This window comes from Cibotium barometz, chromosome 16, assembly GCF_041138505.1.
Source record: "Cibotium barometz isolate CiBa-2024 chromosome 16, ASM4113850v1, whole genome shotgun sequence".
NCBI classification, from domain to species: Eukaryota; Viridiplantae; Streptophyta; class Polypodiopsida; order Cyatheales; family Cibotiaceae; genus Cibotium; species Cibotium barometz.
This window is the reverse complement of record NC_141061.1, coordinates 38,051,978-38,066,307: the sequence shown is the minus strand read 5'-3', so window position 1 is coordinate 38,066,307 and position 14,330 is coordinate 38,051,978.

Below are 14,330 nucleotides of genomic sequence, written 5' to 3'. Positions count from 1 at the left end.
CCCAGAGGATCATGCTCTTAGATGTGTTGATCCAAAGATACTAGATGTGTAATTTTCAGAAAACTAATCATCTCAGATGTGTCAATCCTGATAGTCTTTGGATGTGTCAATCCCAAGGCACCAGATGTGTAATTCTCAAAAAAATGAAGATCTCATATGTATTAATCTTGACTGCCTTCAAATGTGGTGCTATGACAAGTATTTAATAGTTTTGAACTTTTAATGGATACAATGAAAGAAGCAAGCTCACCCTTGCTTGCGTCTAAAAATCGTAAGAAATGCCAAATCAGTTGGAAGCATTGTTGTCAATCTAACGATTGGAGCTAAAAAGTTAGAAGCATTGTTGTCAATTTAACCCACTGGAGCTAGAATCAGTTATGGGATGCCATGAAAGTACACCTTCGTGAAAGGTTTTGTCCTCTAGGATTTCGAGAGGATAAAATGAACGAATTTTTAGAGCTAACCCAAGAAAGGAAGACCCTAAAAACTTCTTCGATTTGCTCCAGAGATGGATGAGGTAACTCTTCTCCATCAATTCATTTGGAAGCTTAATCTACCTTTGAATAACCTCATCAAGAATGTAAAACCATCCTCTATTTCAGAAGCCATAGTTATAGCCAGAGACTATGATAAAGTTTTTATATAGAAAGTGTCGAGAAGGACATGAGTCCTTCCATGTTAATCAAGAAGAGGTCCCCTAATTCAAGAGGAACGTCAAGTCCACTCTTGGCTACAAGGAATCATGAGCTAGAGCAAAAATTAGGTCAAAAAATAGGGATAGCAGGGTTAAAGATAATCGAATTCAACAAGTATTTCTATAAGTAAATAGAAGATGATTGGTGCAAGATTCATGTGAAGTAATGTGCATGATGAATAGAGGTATTCTACAAGACGATTCTAAGATTATGAAATTACTATCATAGGTTAGATTGCGTAAAGATTCTCTTATATTTTTTCACCATGATAATTTGTTAAGTAACATATTACATGGGGGTATAGAATAAGGAATTCTAAGGTTCATATCATATGAGAGGTATATGGATGCAAGAAATTAGGATAATAAGGCCAATTAACTCTAGTCTAAGAATAATAAAGACCTTTTGGAGGCAAAATAAAACAAGCCAAACACATGAAATAAGGGACTCGGAACAATGTTTAGATAAAAGAAGATTTCTACCTAGTGGGGACACCACTTTGAAAGAGATAGGAGGATTTACTTAGATACTACCCCAGCTCGCGAGATGAGGACATCTCGAATCTTTTAAGTGGGGGAGAATTGTAAGGTCCCTCCCAAGCTATGTATGTATGTGTCTCTTTTAATATAGATTTCAATAAGAAAAGAGAGTGTAATTATAGAAGAGTGAGACAACAAGGCTAGAAACATTAGGAAAGTATTAGAATAAAAATATTAGCTCCAAAAATTAAAAGAAATAAGGACATAAGAATAGTTCTATTAAGAGATAAGTATCCCCAAAAATAGAATTTCGAATTTAGATGATAAGAGGTCATATTTAGAGTACTTTTACACATTTAGAGTCCATACATACTAAAAATATGGAAAAACAACGCGTTTCTAAAGATGACGCGTTTGTGGCTATATACAGACGTTTTTGCCTATTTTGCCCACGTTGGCTTGTAGACCAGATACGTTCCTGTTCTTTTGACTATATTCTGAGTTTTTATCAAAGAGTTATGGCCGAAACAATTTGTTGTTTCTGTCAGGGTCTCTACATAGAGAAAACTGTGAGAAGACAGCAAGTAGTCTCAAGGTAATCCTAGAGCTTGAGATGTATATATCCCTTAATTCTTATCTAATATCTTAGAAAAGGAGCTTAGATTGCTATAGTCTTTAAAAGGAAGAGACCAAAACTCCATAGCTTTTCTTGTAGAGAAAGAATAGTAGACCGTAGTCCTGTAAGAGAAGGCTATTTTACCATAGACCTTAGAAAGAGAGAAGAGTCACATTATGAGTAAGAGAAGATAAAGCTTGGAGATTATTGGATGATTTCAATCAAAAGACAAGGTATTAGAAGACTCTATTCTCATATGTCAAGTTCTAAAGCTCTTGTTAATCGAGCAAAGACAACGATAAACGACAAATTTCTATAAGGTATGTACATATTTTGTTTTTCAATTAATTATCATTCTTAGGGGTTGAGGTATGGCCCCGGCTTCTCTATTGATTGTTACAGTGATCTATTTGATTGATTTACCATTTAAAGTTTGTATTCTTTTAAACAACAGCATATGCCTTAATAAAGAATGTCTTATCGCAATCTCAAGTTGAAATGCTAAAATCTGTGTGAGAAAAGGATTGTTTTCTTAAGAAGGTAACATGGATTCTAGTCCTAGTATGGTTTAGTGAGTAAATGGATTGTTATCTTGGTTAAATTAAGGTATAGGTACAACTCTCCCTGCCTTGACGCTACCCCGTTCTTGTGCTTGTATAGCGGGACGGCGGAGATGTTAGTAAGGCTCGGAGTTGGCCCATGGTATCCCTCATACCATTGGGAGAATGAGGTTCGCCGATTGAGGCGAGTGATTGTGATGCTCTCTAGTTCTGAGGGTCTAGGCTAGTGCGGTGAATTAGCCCACCCTAGTGCGCAGACATCCCTCTGAGGGACGGGAGGATCGAGCGATGGAGCCTGAGAGAGCGACAGGCTGGCTTGAGTCCTCGCCAGTAGGGCCGACGATGAGGTGTATAGTCCCGTAGGGTTTTGCCCAGCATGTAGAGGTTGGAAGGCCGAATTCTAGATCATCGGTGGTATAAAGGAAAAGAATAAGAGAGCCGGTTTGGCTTGTATGAAATTGATTCATGTTTAAACTTTGTTTTTATAAATCTTGTCTTTGGTATGATTGTATTGTAGAAAAAGGCTGTTTTAAAAAACCTTGTGAAAAGGGCCTTAATTAAGGCACATGCTTATTTATGTCAAACAGTGTGGTAGGATTAATTAGAAAACAAATTGACGCATTGTCGTGACGTGGACGGTGTCGCTGGGAAAGTGCGAGACTTCTAGCTGTGAGAGTAGCTTCTAATCCCAACAAGGAAACACACACGCATAACTCTCCACCAAGGAGCATAAGACATCTCCATTTTTGATAACATATACATGTGCCAATTCACTTCAATACATCCCCAAATTCAGCCTGATGATTGCACATAAATTGTGTATCCAGAGCATGTCCAGTTCCAAGCATAGATTTCCTGACTTCTTTTTCCAAATGCCTCAAACCAATCACATGTAGGCACAACATAATCTTCAAAAAATTCCCATATACATGTGACCATTCACATCACATATATCAAGTGATACCAATTCCATCATTTCAAGGTGTCTCTTTGTAAGATTCCTCCCCCAAACCCCTTTTTGATGTCTAGTATCTTCCCCTGTAATCAACCCTCTTCAGAAATATAAAGACCTTGTTTCTATCTATTTTAGCCTAGAGAGAGAAAAATTATTCTAGAGAGAGAATATTCAGATTTTGAATATTTTTGGATAGAAAAATATCTCTTATAATTCAGATGAGTTCCCCTGAAACAGAAATTCAAAAAGAATTTTCCAATGTGCAATTGGAATTAATTGGAAATAGGTATAAAGAACCTTAGTCTAAGGGTCTAGATTTTCAGAAATCTTTAGACTATGGTCCAATTAAGGTTCCTATGGGCCAATAGCATCAATCCATGTGTAGGGAAGAGATAAATCCAAATTTGTAAAAAAGAAGATACCCAAAAATGAGTAAATGCTCACATAAGGTGAAGAGTTGAAAATGTACAAGGTTTATTAGTAAAAAAACTATGAGCAATATTAAAAATATGAGATATTTTGGGTATCCAAAAATGAGTAAATGCTCACATAAGATGAAGAGTTGAAAATGTACAAGGTTTATTAGTAAAAAACTATGAGCAATATTAAAATGATGCCATTATGACACATATGTAAGGAAGGGGAATTCTTTAAAGGAGGTGCATATTTCACATAAGATGAAGAGTTGAAAATGTACAAGGTTTATTAGTAAAAAACTATGAGCAATATTAAAATGATTCCATTATGACACATATGTAAGGAAGGGGAATTCTTTAAAGGAGGTGCATATTTCACATAAGATGAAGAGTTGAAAATGTACAAGGTTTATTAGTAAAAAAAAACTATGAGCAATATTAAAATGATTCCATTATGACACATATGTAAGGAAGGGGAATTCTTTAAAGGAGGTGCATATTTCACATGCTTGAATGAGTTTTAAACTCATAAAAATTGAGATATTTCATCTCTCCTCTCTCCTCATTCAAGTCTAGTTCCAAAAAGTTAGCTTAACTGACCTAAAAATGGTCAAATATTGACCAAACTGATTTAGAAAATTCTAGAATCAGTTTGTTTGGTTAGGAGCTCAATTTTTCCTATAAATAGAAGCCTCCCCCTTGTTGAAAAATAGTTAGTGTTTATGCATCGTTACTCTACTCCACCTAAGCCAAGAACTGTGAATTCATTTAATAATTCACTAGTTTTTGGAGCTTCCCTCTTTCTTCAATCCCCATTAGTGGCTCCATCAACATACTTAACCAATTGATTGGTTGGGGGCCTCTACCGTGAACAAAGAATCAATCAAGTTGTAAGGTAATTAGTGAATATTGATCTTTCTATAATTTCTCAATGTTTCTCTCTTCTCAACCCCTCTCAAGCTTGAGAAGTTTAATTGGTATGGTTTTTTTTAAATACTATTGAAGTTTGAATAGTAGTGAAGAGTTACATAAGTTAATAAATGCTATTGAAGGTAATTTTCATTTATGTTTAAATTCTAATGATTTTTATGTAAATTCTCTCTCTCACTCAAGAAATGGTCATACTCATGACCCGTTCTCAATCCAAATCAAGCTTTTCATAAAGCTTTTCCTTAACCCAAGATTAAGCTATGCTTGAGGCCAATTTAATGGCTTTTTTCTATGCTTTTAGTTTATGCATATTGATGATTCAATCCACTATAGATTAATGATCCAATTAGAGATCATTTTAATTATTTCCTTAATGATAAGCTTTATCCCTTAGAAAAAATTGAGATTTATCAGTCATAGCAGCGGAGCTATGGCAAAATTTTTATAAAAATTATGCATAAAATAATTTCATTCAAAGCATAAAAAGAGGACTTCCTACCATATTCTAGGAATTATCATCCTAGATTAATTGAAAGAATTTCATTATAATCATGGAGAAATTGAATTTTAATATCATGCATAAAGGATAATTTTTTTATATCAAAAGTGTTACTTTTATCATTTTTAATTTTCATGCATAGAAGTATGCATAAAGGAAAAATTTTTATATCAAAAGTGTTACTTTTATCATTTTTAATTTTTCATGCATAGAAGTATGCATAAAGGAAAATTTTTATATCAAAAGTGATACTTTTATCATTTTTAATTTTCATGCATAGAAGTATGCATAAAGGATAATTTTTTTATATTAAAAGTGTTATTTTTATCATTTTTAATTTTCATGCATAGAAGGATGCATAAAGGAAAATTTTTTATATCAAAAGTGTTACTTTTATCATTTTTAATTTTCATGCATAGAAGTATGCATAAAGGATAATTTTTTTATATCAAAAGTGTTACTTTTATCATATTGGATTTCATGCATAGAGGTATGCATAAAAGTTGAATATTTTATTATAAAAGTGTTACTTTTAGCATAATTGAATTTCATGCATAGAGGTATGCATAAAAGATATGGGAAGTGATAAGATATGATAAGATGCATGTGGATGTGGATGTGGATGTATGAATGTGGATGTATGGATGTGAATGTGGATGTGGATGTGGATGTATGAATGTGGATGTATGGATGTGGATGTGGATATATGAATGTGGATGTATGGATGTGAATGTGGATGTGGATGTGGATGTATGAATGTGGATGTATGGATGTATGAATGTGGATGTATGGATGTGAATGAGGATGTAGATGTGGATGCATGGATGTAAATGTGGATGTGGATGTATGGATGTATGCATGTAGATGTGGATGCATGAATGTGGATGTATGGATGTGAATGAGGATATAGATGTGGATGTATGGATGTGAATGTGCATGTAGATATGGATGTATATATGTGAATGGGAATGTGGATGTGGATGTATGTATGCATGTGGATGTGGATATGGATGTGTATGTATGAATGTGGATATGGGATGTGGATGTATAAATGAGGATGTGAAAATGGAGATAAGCATGTAGATGTGGATGTATGGATGTGAATGTGGGTGTGGATGTGGATGTATGAATGTGGATGTATGGATGTGAATGAGGATGTGGATGTGGATGTATGGATGTAAATGTGGATTTGTATGTATGGATGTAGGCATGTAGATGTGGATGCATGAATGTGGATGTATGGATGTGAATGAGGATATAGATGTGGATGTATGGATGTGAATGTGCATGTAGATATGGATGTATAGATGTGAATGAGAATGTGGATGTGGATGTGGAGGTATGTATGTATGTATGTGGATGTGGATGTATGAATGAGGACGTGATAATGAATGTATGCATGTGGATGTGGATATGGATGTGTATGTATGAATGCGGATATGGATGTGGATATGGATGTGTATGTATGAATGTGGATATGGGATGTGGATGTATAAATGAGGATGTGAAAATGGAGATAAGCATGTAGATGTGGATGTATGGATGTGAATGTGGATGTGGATGTGGATGTATGGATGTGGATATGGATGTGAATATATGATATGTGATGTGAAGGAATCTGAAGTGAAGAGATGGAAAATGATATGATTGGATGAGTACACATATAAATGAAATGTGGAATAAGTAATGTGGATTGCATGAGGGATAATGTGGAAAAATGAGAGTTAATATAGAAATTGTATTTGTAAACTGTTTGTAAATGCTGTTTGTAAATGGCTGTTTTATGTCAAGAATGCTGGGAAAGCATTTTGACCGTCTTGTGATTAAGGTCGTGGAGACCTAACTGATAAAGTTGCAACTGCTGACGGAGAGTCAATGGAGGACGTCTCGCGTAGCAAGGTCGGCCGAGGTCTTGACCAGCCTCGGTTCGATTAAAATGGTGAGCTTCCGGTACGGTGGATGAGGGACCAAGGAAGCGGCCTATGAGTGAAGCGCTAGGTCACCTGCGAAGGATCCTAGAGGGTGCTGACCATACGGTGCTCGGGCTCTGGGTCGCCCAGGATACCCACGCGTGCGTCGAGGAAGATATTGGAACAAGGAGTAAGAGTTGTTTTCTGGAACCGGGCATGGATCTGGTTGACTGACCTTGCTGGTCCTCAACGGATGAGTCCATGGCTCTTTTATATGGATCTGTTGGTTGATCTTGCTGATCTTCAACGAGAGTCCATCTTGATAAGTGATTATATTGTTGAGTATTATGGGCTAGGAACTATTGAAACGGCCCCTGTGTGGACAGGTGGTGAGCGTTCTAGTTGCCAATGATGCCATAGATACTCTGATGAAGGAATGATGGAAAATTATGAATCAACTGGATAAATTGGGAGATTGTGATCAGTGGTACTATGGTTTCATTAAAGGATTGTTTTAAAGTTAGCTGATGCTAAGAAAAAGGCAATTTTCATATTGGGTGTGTAAGTGGTGTGGCTAGTTTTATGTTTGCATGAAATTCCGGCTAGGGGGCCTTGGAACTCTTTTCCTTGGTACCCGGGACAAAACCTAACCAAATTCCAAATTGGATCCCATCACTACAGTGGTTGGGTGGTTGGCTAACCCATGGGATCGGATGGGGTTAGGCTGGACTGATGGATCCGTAAATCGAGACTCAAACTTTTGTTTTTACGATAGAAAAAAAAAAATAAATCCCGGACAGTAACTGTTCTATGGATAGGAATCAACGGCTGTGCCTCTTGAATGGGAAAAAAAGCGTTGATCCCAATGATCCAAGTGCAAGTTTCTTCCTTGAACTGACTAAGTATCTTATAGATGTAATTGGATCATCTCGATCAGAAATGATCTTGACTACGTTAGAGTAAAAAGTTATCCTGGTGGAATCGCCCGTGCTTTCCGGTTAAGGAAGTTTTTTCGGGTTCGGTTTTGGAACAACCGACGGATTAGTCTCTTATCCGGATATCCGTGGGCGAGGCCCCGAGTGTGGGACCCCTGTCCCGCGTGAGAAGCGCTACTTCCGCTGTCAGTACCCCGAATCCATTGCTCGGTGGGAACAGGGGGATCTTACAGTTGGTATCAGAGCATTTGGTTAATAAAGATCAACTGAGAAGACAAATATGTCAAAAATTTATCAAGAAACACAAAAAGGTTATAATTGTGTGATATAATTCATACAATTTGATATTCAAACTGAAACTCGTAATTTTGGTAATTGGGTCTTCAGATGGAAGTACCGCAATTATATAGAATCCCTGACTTGCTTGAGGCCTAGACATGATAGTATTTACCTTATATTTTCAAGGACCGTGACTACCCGTATATACCGAGAGTATACTGCAGCTCTTTACTGACAGTATATACGAGTAAATCTAAGACTTGAAATTATAAGCGTTAATGCTGTCCAGATGATGAATTCGAATGTGGTTGATATGATTTTTAATTCTGTTTGAGAATTGATGAATTGAATTGGATTCTGATTGAAAATTCTGATTGAAAAAATGATGATTTCTGAAATTAGTTGAAATATAAAAATCTGAACAAAACCACAATGAGGATGAATGGGACGAGTCCCAGTGATGATATTCATAACTGGAATGATGATAATGAATTCAGCAAATCACTATGAGATTAGTGGGTTGTGCTGTCAAATTGTTACTGTTAACACTTGATCAGTAGATCAAGTTAAGGGATGTCAAATTGAGAACTTGCTTGACTGAAATTTCCGTGTGGAGGAATGTTCTGAAGGAAACTTTTCGGTCTAATGGACCATTATCATGTTAAAGATATGAATGATATAATCTGAATGAATTGTTATTTAATGATGAGTTCTATATAAGGGATATTTATCCCAGTGTTCTGTTGGGTTGACCAGAATATAAGGAACCCCAGAATAAAATTGGATCTTAAGAATAAGAGCTGTCCTCTACCTTGCGAGATGAGGACATCTCGCACTTTTTAAGTGGGGTAGGATGTAAGATTCCTCCCCAGCCTTCGAGGTATATAGGAGTAAGAATCTCCCTTTCTGATCTTATAATTATTCCCTCTCTAAAATAAAAGAAAGTTCTGTTTAACAAAGGAAGACCCTTTTCCTAGAATACTTCTGAAGAGTCCCACCTGTTTTAAGGATTCAGAACAATGAGTTCAGAAGTGAGAATCGATGTTTTGGATATCAAGGTTTTGGTCTTCATTCGAGTACGGCCCAAAAGAAGTTCTTTATCTCTTGGGGAGTATATGAAGTTATCCCCCAGATATTGTGAGCCTTATATCTGAATTCAATGAAAGTAGGTGACTTAGCCTACAAGCTTCTTTTATCTCTTCATCTCAAAATTCTTAATGCCTTCTATAGAAAAATGTGTCAAACCCAAATCATGGAAAGACGGTAAAACTTCAGTGGCAAGTTACCGTTGGCTTCTAAGTTACGCTAGCTCCTTCCTTTATATAAGTCGTAACTTTTACTTGTCGCTCACAGTAATCTTACTTCCATCGATCTTCCTTCTTTCTTAATTTCCTTCATGGCTTGGCAACAGGAATTAGTTTTATCCATAATGATTCCTCACCTTCAAGACGCAAGTGAGTCTGTGAAGAAGGATTTTATAGAACAGTATGAGCGCTCACTTTTTCCTCACCTAGGAACTTCTGTAGCGCAGACCAAATGGCGGACCTATCAAGACATAACTAGGGTAACACCCTGGGGTCAGCAACACTTTCGTAACAATGTCCGCTTGGCCATGGTTATTGAAGCTTTGGGTTTGGGTCCCCGATACTACTGTGTCATGAGATCAAGGCATCTTGGGTTTTCTGAGCGGGTCTTCTTACTGGCGTGTTTTCTTCCTCATGAGAAGATATGCCTTTACCCCGTTTTTGGCTTGCCTCTCAGAGGTCCTTTTGTTAAATCACCTCATACCACTGAGATAGGTGCGGCAATAACCAGCAGAATCATTCCCATAGATGAGTTACCTTATACTTGTGCAGCTTGTGAGGACTGCTTTTGTGATCATATGATGGACGGGCTTATGGAAGTGTAAAGAGTTCTTCTATCTTTACTGTATAAGTTCCGAGAATGAATAAAGTTTAAATCTTGTTCTTATTTTGAATCTTGCTCTCTTTAAGACGTTTCTTGGTGGTTAATCTTGATTAAAATTTTTCTCTAAGTCTCATATTCGTGAATCTTACGAAATTATCACAAGTTGCGAGATGAGGACATCTCGCGTTTTTTAAGTGGGGTAGAATGTAAGATTCCTCCCCCAAACCCCTTTTTGATGTCTAGTATCTTCCCCTGTAATCAACCCTCTTCAGAAATATAAAGACCTTGTTTCTATCTATTTTAGCCTAGAGAGAGAAAAATTATTCTAGAGAGAGAATATTCAGATTTTGAATATTTTTGGATAGAAAAATATCTCTTATAATTCAGATGAGTTTCCCTGAAACAGAAATTCAAAAAGAATTTTCCAATGTGCAATTGGAATTAATTGGAAATAGGTATAAAGAACCTTAGTCTAAGGGTCTAGATTTTCAGAAATCTTTAGACTATGGTCCAATTAAGGTTCCTATGGGCCAATAGCATCAATCCATGTGTAGGGAAGAGATAAATCCAAATTTGTAAAAAAGAAGATACCCAAAAATGAGTAAATGCTCACATAAGGTGAAGAGTTGAAAATGTACAAGGTTTATTAGTAAAAAACTATGAGCAATATTAAAAATATGAGATATTTTGGGTATCCAAAAATGAGTAAATGCTCACATAAGATGAAGAGTTGAAAATGTACAAGGTTTATTAGTAAAAAACTATGAGCAATATTAAAATGATGCCATTATGACACATATGTAAGGAAGGGGAATTCTTTAAAGGAGGTGCATATTTCACATAAGATGAAGAGTTGAAAATGTACAAGGTTTATTAGTAAAAAACTATGAGCAATATTAAAATGATTCCATTATGACACATATGTAAGGAAGGGGAATTCTTTAAAGGAGGTGCATATTTCACATAAGATGAAGAGTTGAAAATGTACAAGGTTTATTAGTAAAAAAAAACTATGAGCAATATTAAAATGATTCCATTATGACACATATGTAAGGAAGGGGAATTCTTTAAAGGAGGTGCATATTTCACATGCTTGAATGAGTTTTAAACTCATAAAAATTGAGATATTTCATCTCTCCTCTCTCCTCATTCAAGTCTAGTTCCAAAAAGTTAGCTTAACTGACCTAAAAATGGTCAAATATTGACCAAACTGATTTAGAAAATTCTAGAATCAGTTTGTTTGGTTAGGAGCTCAATTTTTCCTATAAATAGAAGCCTCCCCCTTGTTGAAAAATAGTTAGTGTTTATGCATCGTTACTCTACTCCACCTAAGCCAAGAACTGTGAATTCATTTAATAATTCACTAGTTTTTGGAGCTTCCCTCTTTCTTCAATCCCCATTAGTGGCTCCATCAACATACTTAACCAATTGATTGGTTGGGGGCCTCTACCGTGAACAAAGAATCAATCAAGTTGTAAGGTAATTAGTGAATATTGATCTTTCTATAATTTCTCAATGTTTCTCTCTTCTCAACCCCTCTCAAGCTTGAGAAGTTTAATTGGTATGGTTTTTTTTAAATACTATTGAAGTTTGAATAGTAGTGAAGAGTTACATAAGTTAATAAATGCTATTGAAGGTAATTTTCATTTATGTTTAAATTCTAATGATTTTTATGTAAATTCTCTCTCTCACTCAAGAAATGGTCATACTCATGACCCGTTCTCAATCCAAATCAAGCTTTTCATAAAGCTTTTCCTTAACCCAAGATTAAGCTATGCTTGAGGCCAATTTAATGGCTTTTTTCTATGCTTTTAGTTTATGCATATTGATGATTCAATCCACTATAGATTAATGATCCAATTAGAGATCATTTTAATTATTTCCTTAATGATAAGCTTTATCCCTTAGAAAAAATTGAGATTTATCAGTCATAGCAGCGGAGCTATGGCAAAATTTTTATAAAAATTATGCATAAAATAATTTCATTCAAAGCATAAAAAGAGGACTTCCTACCATATTCTAGGAATTATCATCCTAGATTAATTGAAAGAATTTCATTATAATCATGGAGAAATTGAATTTTAATATCATGCATAAAGGATAATTTTTTTATATCAAAAGTGTTACTTTTATCATTTTTAATTTTCATGCATAGAAGTATGCATAAAGGAAAAAATTTTATATCAAAAGTGTTACTTTTATCATTTTTAATTTTTCATGCATAGAAGTATGCATAAAGGAAAATTTTTATATCAAAAGTGATACTTTTATCATTTTTAATTTTCATGCACAGAAGTATGCATAAAGGATAATTTTTTTATATTAAAAGTGTTATTTTTATCATTTTTAATTTTCATGCATAGAAGGATGCATAAAGGAAAATTTTTTATATCAAAAGTGTTACTTTTATCATTTTTAATTTTCATGCATAGAAGTATGCATAAAGGATAATTTTTTTATATCAAAAGTGTTACTTTTATCATATTGGATTTCATGCATAGAGGTATGCATAAAAGTTGAATATTTTATTATAAAAGTGTTACTTTTAGCATAATTGAATTTCATGCATAGAGGTATGCATAAAAGATATGGGAAGTGATAAGATATGATAAGATGCATGTGGATGTGGATGTGGATGTATGAATGTGGATGTATGGATGTGAATGTGGATGTGGATGTGGATGTATGAATGTGGATGTATGGATGTGGATGTGGATATATGAATGTGGATGTATGGATGTGAATGTGGATGTGGATGTGGATGTATGAATGTGGATGTATGGATGTATGAATGTGGATGTATGGATGTGAATGAGGATGTAGATGTGGATGCATGGATGTAAATGTGGATGTGGATGTATGGATGTATGCATGTAGATGTGGATGCATGAATGTGGATGTATGGATGTGAATGAGGATATAGATGTGGATGTATGGATGTGAATGTGCATGTAGATATGGATGTATATATGTGAATGGGAATGTGGATGTGGATGTATGTATGCATGTGGATGTGGATATGGATGTGTATGTATGAATGTGGATATGGGATGTGGATGTATAAATGAGGATGTGAAAATGGAGATAAGCATGTAGATGTGGATGTATGGATGTGAATGTGGGTGTGGATGTGGATGTATGAATGTGGATGTATGGATGTGAATGAGGATGTGGATGTGGATGTATGGATGTAAATGTGGATTTGTATGTATGGATGTAGGCATGTAGATGTGGATGCATGAATGTGGATGTATGGATGTGAATGAGGATATAGATGTGGATGTATGGATGTGAATGTGCATGTAGATATGGATGTATAGATGTGAATGAGAATGTGGATGTGGATGTGGAGGTATGTATGTATGTATGTGGATGTGGATGTATGAATGAGGACGTGATAATGAATGTATGCATGTGGATGTGGATATGGATGTGTATGTATGAATGCGGATATGGATGTGGATATGGATGTGTATGTATGAATGTGGATATGGGATGTGGATGTATAAATGAGGATGTGAAAATGGAGATAAGCATGTAGATGTGGATGTATGGATGTGAATGTGGATGTGGATGTGGATGTATGGATGTGGATATGGATGTGAATATATGATATGTGATGTGAAGGAATCTGAAGTGAAGAGATGGAAAATGATATGATTGGATGAGTACACATATAAATGAAATGTGGAATAAGTAATGTGGATTGCATGAGGGATAATGTGGAAAAATGAGAGTTAATATAGAAATTGTATTTGTAAACTGTTTGTAAATGCTGTTTGTAAATGGCTGTTTTATGTCAAGAATGCTGGGAAAGCATTTTGACCGTCTTGTGATTAAGGTCGTGGAGACCTAACTGATAAAGTTGCAACTGCTGACGGAGAGTCAATGGAGGACGTCTCGCGTAGCAAGGTCGGCCGAGGTCTTGACCAGCCTCGGTTCGATTAAAATGGTGAGCTTCCGGTACGGTGGATGAGGGACCAAGGAAGCGGCCTATGAGTGAAGCGCTAGGTCACCTGCGAAGGATCCTAGAGGGTGCTGACCATACGGTGCTCGGGCTCTGGGTCGCCCAGGATACCCACGCGTGCGTCGAGGAAGATATTGGAACAAGGAGTAAGAGTTGTTTTCTGGAACCGGGCATGGATCTG